This window comes from Nipponia nippon, unplaced genomic scaffold (genome assembly GCF_047370975.1).
Source record: "Nipponia nippon isolate SJK-2023a ecotype South Korea unplaced genomic scaffold, ASM4737097v1 scaffold_9, whole genome shotgun sequence".
In the NCBI taxonomy this organism is placed as follows: Eukaryota; Metazoa; Chordata; class Aves; order Pelecaniformes; family Threskiornithidae; genus Nipponia; species Nipponia nippon.
This window is the reverse complement of record NW_028262413.1, coordinates 44179115-44199344: the sequence shown is the minus strand read 5'-3', so window position 1 is coordinate 44199344 and position 20230 is coordinate 44179115.

The window sequence follows — 20230 nt, the reverse complement described above, 5'->3', positions numbered from 1 at the left end:
ATGGGATTTTGCTCCTCCTTCTTTGAGATCTTCCCCATGTTTTCAGGTAGTACACTGCCTAGTTTGTATTAAAAATGTAATTTAAACCCAGAAGGCTGAAATACGCAAGAATGCAACCACAGGAGGAGAATAGGGAAGTACGAAAATGCAATTATACAAGATCACGGTCCTCTAGCCTTGCAGCAAACACAGAGCATTAATATTTCAGAAAACACGGACACGGTGACCGTGGTGGAGTTTCAGCACAAGGCTATCATCAAAGGGAAAGACTGTACTTAGAATAAAGAAGCTAAGCAGAGTTCACAAAAGTAAGTTCAACAGGTAACTGACACAAAGACATCAGAAATGCTATCGTTATAGTCTAGCCTGGGTGAAAGAGCTTTACAGATTATAAATTAATAGTCTCAAAATGCTTTTAATGCAAGCTAATACTGCACAGTATTGCTATACCCATGTCAAACACAAAAGCTGTGCCCATTAAATACCTAAGACTCCAGTTACAAAATATAAATAGGAATGATTTTGATCTGAAAACGAGACAACTAAAACCGAAAATCACAGAGGCATGCAGTGGAAGGAAATTCTGTGGCCTGGATACCATACAGACATACAGAACAGACAACTCTAATCTCCAGTCTTGTTAGCTTCATCTATTAAGTAAGCCTGGTGATACAATAGAGCTACAACTTCCCTCAATGAATCTCATTATAGCACTCATTTGTTGTAATGGAAAGGGCTCTTATTCACAATAACTCGCAGTGGCTCACTTTAATCCACCCTACCTTTCTGTATCTCTGCTTCTGTAAACAAAGGAATCCAAAATAGCCCACTTAAGCTAGCATCCCCAGGTGTATTAGGTGTGTAGTAAATATCCAATAGATTCCCATCATCATCTTGGTTAATGCATACCTCCGCTGGTACCACAGTTTCAGGAATTACGCTAATTCCCAGATGCATTGTTTGGGTCTACCTGTTTTGATTTAGAATCACAGAATGGTTTGGGCTGGAAGGGACCTTAAAGATCATCTAGTTCCAACCCCCCTGCCATTTAGCTAGTCTCTTAAGTTCCAGAATAGGATCGGGCTGAATTAATTCATAGTTATCATAGGCCTATGCCGAGGATTTCAGTACCTCGAATATTTTGAGGGACATGCAAATTAAAATTTTCAATTAAACAAAATAAAGATTTTCTTCCATCATGGCTGAAAGCAGAATGACAATTCAAGCCTTGTACAACTTCCTAGTGTCATCTTCCTGCAGAAAGTCTGAAACACTATTTACCAGAGTTAACAGCGTTGTTCTTCCTAAGACAGTGTTATCTCCTACATATGCAGCCCTAGCTTCTACCCAAACTGGGTTACTTCTGCAAAGCAGCAGAAGGAAGCGGTGGGTTAGGCACAATCCATAGAAACGGACACATAGTGACGACTGGAATCACATAATAGGTAGGCTTCCTTTCCAACACTGTTTTTCTGCATGGGAAATATTCACATTATGGTTGGGACTATCAAACATTAACAGGGCTTCAGCATGGGAATGAGGCAAGGACCACACTTATGACAAATATTTGTGGTGTGGTTAGAGGACACAGGATTCCTCTAACACAGCCTGCAGCATGGTGAACAAGTTGATGTCTTTTCTGAAAATCATAAAGTAAAAACCTCCTGTTGCTCTATGAACCGACCTACCTGGTTGGACCGTGTCTCCCACACCGCTTTGCTACTGGACAGAGGAGGTGATGGATGTCTGAGCAGGGTAGTGCTCCAGAGAACAGAGCACGGCTAAGTGAACCATCCCTTCTAAGACATGCCAACGTTACTTTCCAATCAAATTATTTTCAGCTGAAATATTTTTCTGTTAAAACATGAGTGGTTTTGCAGTTTCTCCTCCAGTGAAAAAAAAAAAAAAACAAAACAAAACCAAAACCCCAAATGTCTGAGGAACAGGGAGACAGACAGAAACCATAATTTAGTCAAAAGTCCAATTTTCCATTCAAAAAACACTTTTGACTGTGCCTAATTAGACTTTACATCTACCTCAGCACAGGACAGGTTTTTTCTAGGGCCATGCTTCCCCTACCAAGCATACCTGGTCCCTGCCAGAAGTGCTCTAGAGGAACTTATCACTGCACCTACCTCTAATCTTCATAGGGATACTCAGGTACGTTTTATAAGTGAACTACAGTTCTGCACGAAAACCCTTCACCTCTGGGTACATCTAATCTTATACTAGAAAAAAAATAGAAACACAATAATAGGTTGTTCTCTTATTATAAAAACATTTCAGCTGTACTAGAAGTGCTAATTCAGTTTGCTCAGTTCAAACCATTCTAGCAGCAAATGCAGGCTGCATCTATAGAGTGCTCTGCTGCATGTCCCTTATTAGCTAATTCTCTCACATCAAGCTCATTTAAATCTATTTGTCCCAGACCACCCTCTTTAAAGAGAGGAAGGAGGAGGATGGGATCTCTTGCTACTCAGGCTCCCATCCTATTTATGACTGAATGTTTAAGGATGCTTTACAAAACTTTCTCAGTCTCCTCTTGTAATTCAAATCAATTGTAGCCATAAAACAAAAATTCTGGAATTTATATTCCTTCCCCCCGCCCCCGGAAAAAAAAATAAAAGGTTTAATTTGATAATTGAAGAAATAAAAGGTTCTTTTCAAACCTGACATTAAAAATCTCTAATAAAAATGGGGAAAATGAAGGTCTAGGATGACAGTCTTTATCAAAGTGTATATAGAGACATTATATGTTCCAGTAATTGTTTAGGCCGGTGAATTAATGAATCCCTGGCTGTAAGTCTCCATTTGAAATTATTTCAGTGGTGTCTGCTGCTCTGCTGCTTTGGAAAAGCCTGTTGTCTGAAGCTCTGGAGAAGGGCCTTGAACCCTGCCATTCAATCCCTTTCAGCCCATCAGCTGAGTCTAATTGCCAGAAAGCACACGAGACCCCTAAGCCTGATTGTTCCCCGACCTCCTTTGAGGTTCTGAGGCATGAAAAGCAAAAGAGAAAAAAAAGCTCTCTTTTGATCTTCTGTTTCTTTCTCTCTCTCTCTCTCTCTTTTTTTTCCTGCCTACTCCTACTCTAAGAATGACACATTTCTTTATATGGCTTCTCCTTCTTATAAAGACAATAATTAATAAGGCCTTTATAAAATGAGGCTTGAATTGGTGTCACCTTCAAGGGTGGTCTGGGGCTCTGAAGTGAAACCCCCGGTGGGCTTAGGCATTGCATGGCCTTTGCACAGGTCAGGTTTAAATACCCTGACCTCAATTTTCACTCTCCTCCACTAATGAGCCGATTCACACATGGATACAAAATTATACGAGGGAAAAGACAAAAGGAGCAAGGTGTAGTTGACACCACATTGGCCAAATTTTATTATCATCTTTGTGCCTATGACATCACAGCTGTGGACATTGTCAAAGCGGTGAAACCGCTCGCTTTCTCCCCCCACCCCACTTCTTTTTGTCCCCTGCCATCAGCTTTATATAATTACTTTCACAAACTCACACTCTCCGCCTATTATTTGCTCAGATGTCACGAAGCTGCGACGTTAGGTGGGACTGGGGACCAGTCTGGGTTCTTGTGTGGTTACACATGCAGAACTGGGTTGCTTTTCTTGAGGTTCTGCTTCACTGCCTTACTGTCAATTGTGAGGATAAAGTGGCATTATGTGTATCTATTCTATTTCACAGGCTTATCAATTTGACACAAAAAGTTTAAAAAAAAAAAATCATCACACCAGGGATGTTACGTGTCCATTAAATGAAAATTGTTGATGGTTGACATTGAATGAGTTGTCAAAGACAGCAAGACACGCATTGCATAAGTTTTTCTATTAATGCAAAATGGTTAACAAGTTTATTAGAGAAGAAGCTAAGGGGGGGGAAAATGATGCTATGACAGCCACACCCGTGGGTTGCAAACCTGTCAAATCCCATCAGAGGAGCAAGGTCAGTGTCTGGATTGAAGGCAGAATCAGTAGGAGGCACTCTTCCTCTGAGTCAGTGGATCCAACACCCAGGCGCTTTTATAGCGGTATATAGGACAGTGCCTCAGGGCTAATTCACAAGCTAATGTTTCTGCGTGACACAGCCACAACATGTTGTTGATAAGCTAAGAAACAAGTACTAAGTATTTCTAGCAATTAAAAAAATCCCATGCCGCTTTTTCTTACCGTAGGAAAGCTGACTCTAATGTTTAATCACGCAATTAGGTTCTACCGCCTTTAATCTCTAATATGGTTGCAAATGGTTGTTGTTTTCTTCACTTCGTGTCCCGAGATGTTGTGCAGTGTTGTGGTTAAACACTAACTGAGCTCCTAAGAGGTGGGCTGTACATCACTCAAGCCTGGATTGATTCCTGTGCCGCAATCTAGCTTCTCAGGGGTGGTGTAAGGCTGCAGAATAAATATATGCAACATGCTGGAAAGTCTTTGCACAAAAAAAGGAAGTATGCTATCACCTTTGGGACAATTTTGGAGCTCTCACCTCTCAGGCAAAACTCAAAATGAATTAACATTATTCTTATGAAGAACAAATCAGACTTTAAAAACATTTGTTCGTTAAACCCCATAATACAATTATACGGTTAATAATCCTTTCATCCTTCTGCAAAATACAGACAACTCTGGGCTGTTAAAAAACAGGTGTTTAACAAAGTACCACAACTCTCCACAAGCAACTCCCCTTAGCAAGGGATTACTAAAAAAGGGATAATATTAATTATTACTATTTTGTCGTGCAGGGGATTTCAAGGAAAATGAATTGGCAGAATTTTTACTTTCTTTTTTTTAAATTTGCAATCTCCATCTCCCCTTTGCCTTTTTTGAGACAGATTAGTTTTGCAAATATAATGTTGAAGAGGAAATATCCTAGAAGACGCACATCGTGCATATACATACACTATATTCCAAAAGACAAGCACTTCAAAACATAAAATACCAAACACACTATGCTTAAAACTCAAGAAATTAGAAGAAATTTTATCAGATTCTTTTCAGCCTGAAGTATTAAAAAACTCCAAACACCACAGGCAAAAAAAAAAAAAAAAAAAAAAAAGGGCAAAAACTAATATATGCACATGATTTTCCTGCCTAGGTAGGTGATATCTGTGAGTGCTGGTGGTGAAGGAGAAGAAACGAACACGCAAACACCACAACCAATTTTACAAAATATACAAACTCCTTAGTGGCACGTGAAGACATTTTTCACTTCAGCAGATAAGGCAAATACATGGTTTTGGTAGTTATTTTCCCCTTCAAATCATGTATATTAAGGACGTTTGCTGGCAGACACTTCCCATATTGCATCGGGACTGCCAATGAACAATCAAAATGAGCTAATAACTCTCTTTGGGCACATGCTGATGGAATAAAGCAAACTGGAATAACCTGATTTGGCCTCACCAATAGCTTTTTGTATGACGGCTAATCAAGGCTATAAGTAAAGAATGGATTAATTATCATCCCAATTTTTTTTATCACTTTCTATTTAACTTCCAAAGTGCTAGTGTATTTATGAATACTTCCTAGGAAATTAATATCACATATCTTTGACACACACATTTCTCTCAAAATAAGAAAAAAATAATAAGGGTTCATTTTTTTTTTAATGCAAGCAAAATAATGCAAAATTATATACTTATTACTAATGGGACCAGAAATTCTATGGGTCTGATCTTCATTTAATATAGCTATGTAAAGGTGCATTGAATGATGCAAATTTTTATCTGCTGAGGATCTGGCCTTCTAATTCATAAAAGCAATACATTACGTTAGGATGAGACCGTAATACAATGTTTCCAAGTCACTGATGGGGCTGAGGGAATATCAGTTTGTCTGACTTTTAGCAAAGTACTATCAAGCAGTGTTATGCAGCGCAGAGCAAGTCTAAACTAAAAGAGAAGAAATTAATTGAACACTTGCTAACCAACAAATTCGGTGTTCTTTAATTTGCAAAAAAATGTCAAGAAATACAGAAGTTAAGGTTTATAGCATCACCACAACTCCCCTACCCAGAACACACAGAATGAATCAGATTCTTCCCTTTTTCTTCCTGCACCATCAGTCCAGTTCCTATCTTCGCAGATGTAGCACATTGCTAGGCTGTTCCTTGTGGCGTATAGGATAGCAAAATGAAGTCTTCTTTATACAGCAGAGGGAAGTAGTGAAGGACAGTCTCTGGGAAAGAGTTTATTTCCTAGCCACAATTATCCAAATATAGAAAATATAAAATATCATGATCTTGCTACATAGAATAAATTATGATGATATTAAGTCTGTTTCTTTTCACACAACTATGTACAGTGTCGGGGCAAAAGGTAAGGATATATCCTATATTAAAATGCATATAAAATACATAAGAAGAGAAAAAGATAGTCTGAAATGCCTTGTTCCTCACTCTTTTACTATGTTTTATAGCACTGGAAATCAAATGGGCTTTTTGGTGAGTAAAGTACTATTGTAGTGGCAGTAAAGTTTGGCCATGTAAAAACAAATATCAGTCTAGTGAAAAAGCCTTAGACGTATTCAAATATATCACGCACTAATATTTATCTGAACATACTTACATAAAGGCAAGCTAAGATGTGATAAAATTTGTAAGACTTTCACTGGGCTAACCTTGTAAATGCTGTCCTGTTCGAGGATGAAAAGTATGTATAAAACAGCCTGAATGAATGCCCATTTGAGAGCAATGTTTCATTTTTATAGTACTTCAGCTACTCTTCATTCCACAAAAAAGAAACGGGGGGGCGGGGGGGGGAATGCCTTCCTTCTGAGACCACCCACACCCAGCAGAGTGAAGAGCACATAGGCTTCCTCATGGATTCTCTATGAAACTGCTAATACCCAACAGGTAGCACACCCTCCGGGGAAGTCACTTAGACACGAAACTAGTAAAGACATCCGGACACGTCTCCCTGCAGACACGGCTCCGAAAGGTATGCCTCTTCACCGAGATTCCCTTTGACAACACCACATTCTAATAGGTACCTTATGAACGCTGTACTACTAAAATTATAAAAGTGCTGTCTGTAGAAATATTTCTCTAAATATGATTCCACACACCCCCATTCCCAATACTCAACACGCAGCTATCTTTGTATTCTTAAACCTGTCGCAATATCACTAATTATAAGAGTTCAAGAGCACTGGAAATCTTAACTTCCTCATCATTGCACTCAGCTGCTGTGTGTCACAATTTCATTCCCTTGGTAGTATCACTTTGCTGAAAAAGATTCACCATCTCAGATGCAACAGTACCATTGGCTTCTTTTCTCACTAGAGATTCCTGATACCAAGTTGCAGTTACCCTCTTCGCACCAAGCCTTGCTGAAAATGCAAACATTTGCTGTAAAATTGTTTCCTCCCCAGCAAATAACCTGAATTAAGCCTTATAAATTCCAGAAGGAAATAAATCAGGTCTGAGGACATAGGAATTTCTATGTTGGCTCTAGCAGCATGGATAGACCAATGGGTTCTTGAGGTTCTGCCCCAACTTAGGTACCAAATAAAATACTCCATCATTTGCACTATATGTAGGTACTGCTGGCACAAAGCCTTTGGGCAGAAGGTTGTTCTTCCCATTCACCTAAGAAAAGCTGACCTCTTGGTCTTCAGCAGCAGCGAAAGACTCATTTCTTTGGCCATCATCTCTAGTATGGACGTAGTCCAACTAAAGTCCTAAACTCAGTCAAATTCTATACCTGTGGTTGAATATTGTGTGAGGCTTCCTTTTCTAATTCACTAAACGTTCAGATGTTTTTGGTACTAAAAGTTTGTCACTAAGGAGACTTTGCTGTAAGCTGTTATGGATAGAAAAAAAAAATCCTTTAATGAATTCAATCAAGGAGGAGCAAACGGAAACACCAAATGGCAAATACTTGGGGTTTTTTCCAAACAATTACAGCATTATTTTATGTGAAATCTGTTCTGTAACAATGAGAGAAAATTAGTGTGTGTTCTATTCAAAAGATACTGCAGGATGGATTAACATTTATGATCCAGAGTTCAGTGACTTGGATGTTTTCATTTTCTTTTTTTTATATTAATTGGATTTTCCAGTATACACTGAAGTGGTAAAATGCATTTAATCAATATGCTTTGGGACTAAATTAGCAAAGTACTAATTTTGTTGTGCAAGGTTATATTATGTATTGTACATTTTTAATCACAGTATTCTCAGTTTATTTCTCATTTGCGAATCTTATGATCCCATTGTGTATAACGCAAAGAGAATAGAGAGTCAGAGTAAGCCTCATGAGTTCAAAAATATAGAGAAGGAGTGCTTTCAAAAGGGTGGGTTTATTAGCTTCTCATCTAACCTGAACAGTATGACATGAAATTGTTATACAGCCACATTGCCTGACAGCAAGAGCTGCAGCAGCTCATCTAGCATTGTGTCTTAAAGTTTAATAAACATTTTTAAAAGAGAAAGGCCTGCTGAAGAGATGTGGAAGGCGGTAGTTTTAGGGAAGCTGACCCTAAATGCTTCGCCAATCCCAGGTGTAGCCCACATCCTTCAAGGGTCATGTGGCAGAGGAGCAGGAGACTAGAAAGCAGCTCTGATGGGCATTACCAGGATGGTCTGGTGCTCATCCAGCTGAGAGGAAAAGGACAAAGAAAGCTATATGCACTGTTCCACAAAGGGAGAAAACTTCCATTGAATAGCAGAACAGCAAGAAAAGGGCCAAAGAAGCTGCCTAGATCAGATACCAGATACCCTTGTCCCTGAGAAGGAGAGTAAGAGTAGTGTATGCTACAGGGCAGACTGTCTGTGTGCTTATGGCCCTGTGGCTGGGGACAGCGAGTGAAGACACTTACCTGCCCCCTTCAACCTGCCACCCCCTGGCAGGAGTGCAAGACAGGATCCTGGGAGAATGGTGACGAAGGAAGAAACACATGGCCGCAGCTGAGGTTCCCAAACATTTGTATCATAATTGCGCGCTACCAGACTGAGACAAATTTCATCCAAGTCAAGGTGTGGCTAAAAGACCACATTTCTACTGAACTAGCCGGAGCTTATAATACAGAGTTTATTCTGACTCAATGCTTTTATGCTAAAACTTAAAGCCTGCCAGTACAAAGTTACCATGTTGAACAACTTTTAACCAGTTTAATAAATTTTTCCCGGTGTTTTGTGTTGCAGGGCTACAGTCTTTCTGACCCAGTGCCAGGAGCCCAAAACCCAGCTTAACTATACGATTTGATTCATTTTGTGGGCTGAGAAGCATGCCTGTGGATTACATGCACAAAAGGCAGGGAAGATAGACGTCTCCCATTTAGCTGGGGAGTTTCTGTTGGTTTAAGCCCTGAAAATCACTATGCGTTTCTGAACAGGATTCTGCATCTGACAGGGGAAACTGAGGCAGCTGGGGGGGTTTCAAACTGAGCTTACATCAACGAGACAAATTTAGTATCAAAGTAGCATCTTACCTTCTTCTAGTACATATCTTATCTCCTCCCTCCTCCCCCAGAGCATGGCGTTTGTTCCTTTAGACCACACTTTTCTGTCACCTTCACTCTAAGTAAAGGAAGTGACATTTACGGTGCACCACCGCTAAAGGAAAGGCTACTCTTAAGATTCATTTTTAATCTGAGTCTTTTCAAAGGGAAGCACAGGTAAAAAAAATACATAAAAAAAAAAAAATAGGTTGCTTTGGCAACTGCCTGGGGCTGGCACTGCAGTCCTGTTCCCATGCACGCTTGGAGGCACCGAGGCACAGTGCCTGCTGCACTTCTCAGGGGGTGGCTCTCCTCTGCATCACCCTCTAACCACAGGCTGTACCTGAAAGGCACATGGAGGTCTTAACTTTAATGGGTCAGGATGGAAAGTAATGATTTGCTCAGTAGTGGAGAACCAGTGTTAACTGTCTAAAATGGTGTGAATGGCTCAGATGTTCAAGGGCAGTCTATCAGGCACCAGACAGTATTATCAGGATCACCTGTCTGTCAGCTGCATTACCTGGTTTCCTCTGATTCATTTGTTTTAAAGGAGTCATTGGGTTTACTTCAAACAAACCCAGCAACCAAACAAGGCAAAACAAGCTCCTTGCTAAGACCCTAAGACGAAAGGGGAAGAGTAACATACTTAAACATAAAGTTGAACAGAAAGGTTTAAAATTTGCAACTGATGCTGTGCAGCAAGGAGATAAGAGCCGTCCAGACAAGTTAAAATGCACAGATATGCCAATCAACTCCAGATAGATTCAAGGGGTGGTGAACACAGATTACTCACATTACACCAGGCTATCTCAAGTTACTCAAATGACATAAAGGGATACAATAATCACACACTTGTCTCATTGTGTCAACTTTTTAACAGGGGAAAAGCCATTGTCCACTTCAAGAGGAAACAGCAAAGCAAACCAGATCAGATTATTCTCAAGTGAATTGTCAGGTTGAGGGGGTTTTCTACTTATCTGATACTAGCGCAGACACCGATAGCAAACAGCTCACCTGACTGCACACAAGGACCCATTCTCAAAGGCAAAAAAGCAATCTGTCTCAATTATTAAAAAACAAATTAGACAATCAAACTGGAAATTTGCCTTCTTTCTTAAGAGAGACACCATATAAGGGGGTTGCTGTGATGTAGCTAGAGCATCTTTGCTAAGGTTCAGCTGCCCACCAAAAATAGACAGTAGCAAAATATCAGAGCAGTGTTGCCTGGGATACAACCCTGGTGCCCTTAGGCAGACAAAACACCCACTTAGAATGGGGTGAACACTGAGAAAAACTATTATGGGACACCTGGGAAAAGAAATTTTTCTTCTTGCTTACAGCTCTTTTGCATTTATTCCTCATAGCATTCATGGCATGGACACTGAAACTGGCTGCCGAGCAGTATAAAGCTATTTGGGGTGATGACAACAGAAAGACTCAACGTCATTACTAAAAATCAAAAACTATTAGCTGTGAGTGGGCAAGGATTCTGTTCTCTCTGAGCCCTCTAAGTTACCAAACACAAAGCCTGCTCAGCTGGGCTTTGTATTTAAGGGGATTGCACTCTAAGACAACTAAATCATTTCTTCCGTGTGGATCTTAGCACAGCGTACATGCACAGCTTCAGTACCAGAATGACACGATGCAGTGTCAGCTCATATCAATTGGAAACTTTGAATTAGCTTCAGAGGGCATTGGATCTGCTCTTTTCTGTCCGTAAGAGGCACATGATACTATTTTCTTTAACCAGCTCTCCAAGGATGCTGACACAGTCTAGAGAAGAGCTGACCTTCGAAGCTAGTAAGAGGGCTGCTGATGAACTAACCTTTCTTTTTAAAGGTCTCTCCTGGGTTTGTTACAGTCCATGTCTTCCTACACAGTGGGTGCCTAACTGACCAGCCAGACACAGCAAGGAAACCTTGGGTTTAAGAGGCACTCAAGGAGTTTCGCATCCTACACTGGGCCATCCTTACAGTGCCCGTGCACTGAAGACAATGAATCAATTGGGGTTTTGTCAAAGAAAAATTCCTTTGGGGGGATTAAAAACGATAATGCTAAGAGGCTTTTCTTGGTAAGAAGTGACAGTCAGCTACAGATCAAAGGACTAGACTCTGTTTTCACTTGCAGTCCCCACCAAGTGGTCCCTTAAAGGATCACACCTGACCAGATCACAATATAAAATTTTCCACACAAAGGTACATTAATTTTTCCTTCTGAAAGAGAAATTCTTATCAGGATCCAAGCAGACCCTTGCAACTACAAATTAATGCCAAGAGAAAATTAATATTTCTAATGCTAAACTAAAAGTTCATTGTCAATACAAAACATTTTGGTGCACTTTTGGATATCTTTCTTCTAAATCTGATGCACCCTTCAAACCTGAATAAGCTGTTATGAAGTTGTGGAAGCCTTTTGTTCTGAATATGAGAGCCAACGGAGCAGCAATACTATGCTTGAGAAGATGCAGTGGACCTTATGCCTTGCACTGTTCGGTTTTCTCCCATAACCTCACTTTGTCAGGAAGGTGCAGTCACCTTCTTCAGTCTTTCTCCATGAGATCTCTACTACCAGGACTACTCCTTGGTGTAAAAATGTGGTAGCTTTGTGTGCCCTGTAAGTCTTAAGGCTGGATCAGTTCTGAGTCCTGTGGAAACTGTACTACAGAATCTCACTGAATTGGGGGCTAAGTGACTTTCCCCCATTGCTACTCCAACTCCAGGTATTTAAGTGCATATTTCACTGAGTGTCTCAACCACAACAGCAGCAGGGCTGTGTTTGATTTTTTTTTTTTTTCCAAAGCTTGTGGTGATTCACAACCACACATCTTAGATTAGAGCAGAGCCCTAAATGTAAAGTCCACCAATGTGAATACGAAGATAATTAGTAATCGGAACTTCTGCTTTCTCTGAACCCTCGTGTTCCCGGAAAAAAACATTACCAGAGCATTAAAGCAGAGGAGATAATAAGGCTTTGTCTTGACACCACCAAACTGTCTACATCCTAGCCTGAACAGCTTTTGCAGTTTTAATTTTCTCCCTGTACCCCTATAAAACAGGTAACATTTTCTGTGGTTTTAGTCCACACGGTGTACAGAAGTTTTGTGACTCTGCCTCCCAGGCTCCTGTGTGTTATCACTTCAAAGGTGCTGATCTCTTTTTAAATGTCCCTTTTGACAACTCAAATCTCTGAACTGGAAGTTGAAATTGGCTAAACTGAGATCTGATAATCGGCAGTTTTACTTCCAGCCGCATCCTGGGCTTGCAGTAATAAAAGCAGTGATTATCTTTGATATGGTTGATGATGTTAGCAGGATAGTAGGCATTCCAGCTGCTTAATTTAATTTCAAATCCCAGTGATAGCATCTAAGGGCTGTGGTTTAGCTAGTGCTACAGATTTCATTTTGTAGTGACCACTGATACTGTCAAGGTAGCTTTATGTTCTCACCTGCCTGCAGACTCCCAGCAGAAGATCACTCATCAGGTAACCATCCTGTTTTTAAATGGCAGTCTGGATCACTTAAATTAAAACCCTGGTACTGATTAAATGAAAACAAAATCTCCCCCCAAAAAAAATCTCTTGATACTACTAATAAATTAGGAATACAGATGATAAAATTCAAAATACAGAAAGCCAGAGACCTTTGTGCACTATGAAATATCGAACTATCCTGTTGAAGGTAAGACTGCATATAGTCACAAAACTTAAAGCCCTTAAGTAGCCCTGCTACTTTGTACTTCCGTCTCTTTTCTGAGACAATGAGGATACATTAGAAATATACTACAGGTCAGTGTCCTGCATTTGCCCATGGATGCCAGGAGAAACACACACAGGCCACAGTCTGCCAATTTCCTCTCTACAATTTTGTATATTACGGTGGTTTTCATATGCTAAAATTTATCCTCATCATTAGAAGCGGTTCTGCTTTTCCTTACCTATATACTGCAAGTTAGCTTAGTCCATCAGAACTACCCTAAGCTCTCCAGGAATGCCAGAATATAACATTAGACAAAAAGAAAAGAATTTAAAATAACAGGCAGAAAAATTGTCTGTGTCTCTCAGTGGTGGGACTGAGCATAATGGGACGACGGAGCAGAGGGAGGCAATGTTTGAACGCTTTTTTTTTTTTAGGTTCAAAGTCTCTCATTGATGCTAACTACAACATTGCACTACCCAAACTAATTCATCAGCATCTGAACTAGCCTCGCCTCCATTCTGCCAGCTGCACAGTCAGAGGACAGAAGTGCTGGGCTTTGTTGTTACAAGAAAATACAAGACTTTCTGGTTTGGATTTTGTTTTTACTCCATTTACCTGTGTGGGGCAGACATAAGCATTCCCTCCTCCCTCTCAATTTCCCTATCTATTTCCTGTAACTCGGTTTCCATGCATTGCACTCCTTACCTTTAAAGAGCTGAAACAGCCATGAGAAATGAGCCACTAATTAAGACATACTGGCTGGCAAGACCTTCCTGAAACACAATGAGTTTGCTCAGATTTCTCTGTTTTGAGAGGTCTTGTTCAGCGTTACAATGGTCAGGCACATTTCCGAGCCACTCTGGAAAACTGGATTAGAATCAAAGCCCAAGATCACAAACTAAAATGACAACAAAAGTATTTGCCTCATCATTTGTGGACACCTCTGGTACAAAACAATCCATTTGCCACATCAACACAAAAACTGCTGAGATTCCCCAGCAGATTAGTATGGGGGAACTCACATGATTTTGTTTGTCTCAGTGATCCCTACGATTCACAAGTACCAGGATATTTCTCAGAATAAATTTTCTTCCTCGCTGTGTGAGGAAGCCTGCTTTGTGACTCTTCACTAATATTCTCAGTATTAGTTATTATCCTCTACTTACATAGATAGAAGTGAGCATACCCTGTAGACCAGAACAGAAAGCCTGAAATTTTCAAGAGTGTCTGCTGTTAGAAGAGCCTGAAAAGGACACACATACTACAAAAGCACAGAAATCCCATAGGTTGGCAGGCTCGCACTGTGATTTGTGTTGGGCATGCTACAACAGAGAGACACAGAGTCCTAGAAAGACTGTGGTTGCCATCATCCTGAAGTGAGGCATCCAGCCTGTTCCCTGTTTGGTCCAGGACAGCCACCAGCAAAGGCGACCATCAGAGATAGGCTGGACTAATTGTACCATCAGCACCCTGGTTTCCAACACAGCCTTTCCAGAGTGATCCCAGAGTTTGCAGGAATTGCTTGTGCTTGTGTGGTAGAAGCTCAATGTTCCTCTCGCTTACCTGGTCAACCATAGCACTTAAGTAGGTCCCTTTCTGGATTAGTGAAGAAGGAAACAAAAAGAAATGAGGAAAAAGGACAGAAAAAACCTCAGACTAATCCAGAAAAAGAAAAACTGGCCAGCTATAAACAACCTGCCAGTCCTGGTTTCATCATTAGGTAAAGTATAGTTAGGACATGAAATGAATGCATATAATTAAGAGATTAAATAGACACAATGTGGTTGTGTGACACTGCTCTGGGCATACTGGCCTTGCACTGCATCCCACAGCACTGGGTGTAGCCACCTGGGAATCATAGTTTCTGTTAGACAGTGAAGATAAAGGAAGATATGGACAAAACGGAAAGGAACAGAAAAATGGGTAAATCTTGGACTGCAAAACAAACACAAGCAAAGTCCTTCTGGGGCAGCACAAGATCAATTTCTCCTGTGCTAGGCCACTCTTAAGCAAGCTGTGGAGTGCAGCATATTTAATGAGATAGAAAGAAAAAGCAGAAGTGAGAGATGTTTATCTTTGCAAGCTGTCAATCACCCCAACACAAAAAAGAGGGGCTTCCATTCCCTGCACAGGACTCTGGTTCAGCAAGCCCAGTTTGACAAAACCTGCTTCTAGTGCAAATGGGAAGTAAGAATTACAGGGCTTTGAGAGAGACCAGAGGAGGATGGACTGGTTTAGGCTTTTGAAGCTCTTCTGAAACAGGAAGGGAAGATGGATTATAGTAACTACATTACGGAAAAAGGAATTTATTTTTTTTTCCATTTCCTTCCACTTTTTAAATATACTTAATGCTGCTTGTTCTATTAACCTCTTCTGAACTGCAGCCTGCTGATTGGTTGAAATAAAGATGCTGCTGTACCCTGTTGCTGTTCCAATATATGATAAAAGCTGGTAGTTCTCACAGAAAACCCTGCTGAAATCATTAGCAGTCTCTCTGAGTAAGGACTATATCAGGTAATGACAAATTCTTTTTAAAAGGGAGCTTGAAATTAAAATACCTTTTTTAAAATGTGTCCGTATGTCTGTGCACTAGAAGTAGAGAAAGAATCTGGGCTGGAAAACTTTTTGACTGGATGAGGCTAAGATAGGAAGTAAGTAAATAATAAGGAGAAAGGGGAGAAATCTTATTTACAGGAAGAATAAAGTTGGTAAGGAAAATGTTTCAGTCCCCTAATTCTTGTAGAAGAAATCTGTCTCACTTGCATGCATATCCAGACCTTTGCACGCACCGGTCTTTGCTAACTCCTCAGCCCTTGTTGTGTGAGTGCTGAGACATGTGCAGCGCGCTCACCGCTCCAGCATGGGAGCTGGCTGCTCCGGTGACCTTGGCAGCTGAAGGACCCAGATGCCCAGCTCCAGGATGAATCTCTGCAGCAGTGTCATGGGGTGTCAGCTCATCTTCCCTAGTCTCCTCCTTGGCTTCGCTGACAGACCTGCCTGTGGGGTCTAGTGTGGGGTCAGCTGCTGCTGTGCTGCTGTGTCCTCCTGGAAGTCACTTTCCTTTGATTTCTGAGGGTGAGGTGCATTCTCTTGACAAGATGCATCTGCAGTGTTTGATTAGGGTAAGAGAAGCGTGTGGGGGGAATATTCCCTATACTTCTATATGTAACAGTATGCCAGCTGCCTGTAGCCCAACTGGTTTCCAAATGACAGATGAAACGTAGAGCCTTCCAGGAAGCACAGAGGCAAAATACTAGAGAATAACTGTACATAGATCTTTCTTTTGCCGAGGGTGAAATAGCCAGCTTTCCACATTTCATGATTTAATCTGTTTACTGGAAATAACATAATAAAGATGTTAAATAAAATCGAATAGGCTAATAAAAGCCAAGCATGATAGAGGTATCCTATGCATGCTTATTATTAAAAGCACCATTACTAAAAAATAGCTTATTTTTATACTTTTATTTGAAACAGTGAATTTAATAATAGTAAAAAATGTATACAATTGCTTCATGGAGCCTTCTTTGTATCTGAAGGGTCTATGAATATAAAAGCATATCAGGGCCAAATCCAGAAGGTCTTATGCAGGCAAAACTGATTTTAGTGGAAATAAAGCCTGATGGACTAAAGGATTTGGTCAGTAATTTATGGGACCCTTATCTCTGATCCACCTTCTAGGAATGCTAGCTTGTGGTACAGAGCAATGTAATATGCTTAAATATCTATGATTAATTCGGGTAATCTGGTTTATAGAGCCTGCTTATGTAAATGAAAAGGATTTACCTTTATGTCCGAGATGAAAAAAATATACATCAGATACAGTGAACCACATATTACAGAAAATGGCCTGGCTGAATTGTATTAACGTCTCAAAAATGTTGAGAAATGCTGTATCTTCTCCTTAAGCCAGTAATCATAGTACCTACAAATTGCATATCTTATCCTACTTTATACATACGCAGAAGCGTGCAGCGGCTGTTTTGAAGGCAGTATATCTCTAATTTGTACTCCTTACAACATGCTTTTCAAAGCATAACAGAGAACTGCAGCTAAAGACTTTTAAAATGAGGAGAGGGCTGTGAGGGATTAATGCTTTACCTGGCAAATGGAGCGGAAGTCAACTATCAAAGAAAAACAGCAACATTCCCGTGGTCCAGTCTTAAGGACTGAAGGTTTTCATGTGATGAAGTGGTAATTCAGTTCAAAGTATCAGAGAGACTTGGGACTGAGAACTCCCATTGTATATGTGCCCAACAAGAGCTACAAATTTACAGCTAATAAATAGAGGAGGGACCAGTGTGGTCATTTGTCAGACCCTCTCCAGAGCACAGGGGTTCTCTGAGCTAGTTCTTGTTTGAGAAACAGACAGTCTTCTAGTTTCCAAACCCTCTTCCATCTCCACTGGCATCTAGGAAAAATTTTCACCAACTTCAGCAGAGTAGCTCTGAAGACACAGATCCTTGACAAAGGATTCCCACTGGATTGACAATTTTCCAAACACAAGGGGTTCTCTGAACCACCCTTTCCTTTTTTCTTTCACAAGAAAAGAAACGTGGCACAGCCACGTTCCTTGCTGGCACAGCATCACTAAAGAGCCTTCAAGGCATGTGCAATTTAGAACATCCTTCAGACTGCTCAGTCTCATGCTTTGAACAACCCTCCATTTTCCTTGCTTCAGCAGCAAGTACTTTAATGCTATATTATAAATAAGTACATGTTAGATTACAGATTGCAAATAGTTATGTACACATGAAAAGCCACCGAACATCAGCCTTTTCCAAACACAATTCCGTTACTACAGGCACTTCCCAGCTCTAGAAGAAAAGCTTGGTAATTTGCAATGGCTAATACTGTCTTTCAAATGGGCTAACCCTATATAACATGCAATCATTTCTCAAAAAGAGAAAAATGGATGCGGTTTTGAAGGAAAAGTACAAGTTCTGCAGCTTCAGATGACAGTAGACATCAGGAAAAAGAAATGGGGAGCAGGAGCTCTAGATCCAGCTTGGACTAAACAAAATCTGATTTATTCCACCTAGCACTAGTTGAAAGGTAACTTTGCCCTGCAGTATTTCTGCGACAAACAAGATGATATGGTTGAGTGGGGTCAGACTAAAACAGACTTCAGCAACACAAAGTTTAAGCTAATAATAAGCTATACTGAGTAAGAAATATATCTACCACACCTTGCAATACAAGATAATCCACATAACCAAAATCAGTTTGTCACGTTTAGTAAAACAATGTAAACAAGAAAAAGTATACAAAAAAGCTCTGATTTCATACTAAAGTGAAATCAACACCCTCAACCAATAGAGACGTTCATAAAGAGATAAAACACCTCAAAGCAAAGCATCTGTGTTTGTGCTGCTATTTCATGTCAAGGCAATTACAGTGATGTTATTAGGAAAGATCAGGGAGGGAGCAGTGTTGTCATATAGGAAGAAGAGAAAACAAACCTTTAAGCAATCATGTAGAGCATGCAGAACATCTTAAAGCTGGTGAAGGAACAAAGCTTAGCACTGTCAGGGTATTGATCTGTTCCAGAAGGTGCAGAGTTCTGCACCGCTGTGATTGCCTTCCCTGCTGGGTTTAGAGAGGTCTGAAAGAATACAGTATTGATCTGGCCCAGTTCCTGAGAAGTAACTTGGTGATAAACACCGACTCCCATCCAGCGGCTCTGAAAGCAAACTGTTGCAAAATAGCACAGCTCTGTTGCGCGCACAGCTCCTGTTATTCAGATAACAACACGTACGCAAGACTAGTGCCCGCTCCATTTGTAGCGGAAAACTAGAGTTGTCCACTGGCACAAATATAACACCTGATGACTTAGCTTCTGTTCCCATTTTTTTCATTCAAGTATCATAAGGTTTCTGGGGAATGTAGGGTATTTTATTATTTATTCTGCTTATTATTTCTGCATTCAGGAAACACTGAGTATATAAGGCGGCCTTGTCTTAGCTGGAGCCTAACAGAAAACAAATCTAAAATTCTTCATTTAACAAAACAGTTTTCCCTCTGTTTCTTACCATCCACTGTAATACTGTGGGAAGACTGAAGAACGTTTCTAAATTTCTGTTGAAGATGGAAAAACACTCTCCTCCTTTATTTAGTTGCCTATCAGTTAAGTCTTGTGGATCTGTAACACCTGGGCATTCAATGAAAGCATTTCTACTCTTAAATCCCAAGAACAATGTTGTCCTGCAGAAGTAAAATTCACATCAGTAACTGCACATGAAAATAAAGGCCAGCATGCACCTGCACTTCAAAAGTCTCTGGCTGCAATTGCTTCCCCTTTCTGGTAACACCATGGCTCAACACCGGTTGCACTAGAACACTGCAGACACAGGCAAAACTACAGAGATACTACACTAGAACACTGCAGACACAGGCAAACTACAAAGATAGGATGGGTCATTAAATGCAGCTCTATGAAATATTTACAAAACCTAAGGGGGCGGAAAGAAATCTGTCCCATGGAGTCCTCAGCAGTTGACTCCTGTCCTCTCTTAGGCCTACCTCAAAAAGTAAATCGGCAAAGATGAACTGAACCACCATCTGTGAGATTCTGTTGGCTTCTTGTGACTTTGTTTTTTTTTCTGTCGTCGTGCTGAAGACTTCTGCGGATTTCTTGAACTTCTATTGCCTTAAGCCTGAATCTCTTCATGGCTGATTCTGATCATCATCTTGACCCTGGGAACAACACCAGCCACAGGATTTCCCAGCGTGTCGATGCTGGACCTTGCCCCTGGGAGCCCAGGCTTCCATCTTCATGTTTTTACGCACAGCTGAGAACCACAGTCACTGGGTCAAATTTTCACAAATCGTGAAGGCACTGAATTTCCAAAAGGATTACTGCTGGGCTGCACAGGCTCGCTCCCAGAAGGCCCTCGAGAGAATGACTGCCTGTTTTCTCTCTCCGTTGCACAGGTGCATAACCTCACCTGTGTGCCCCATCTCTTCACACTAAAAGAATTTCCCCTCCAGGCTGTGTCAGGTCTGCTGAAAGATGCTCCATCTTTCTGCTAAGGAGACACAGATCTTTTATCACATCACGTCTGCAAACAGTGCACATACATTT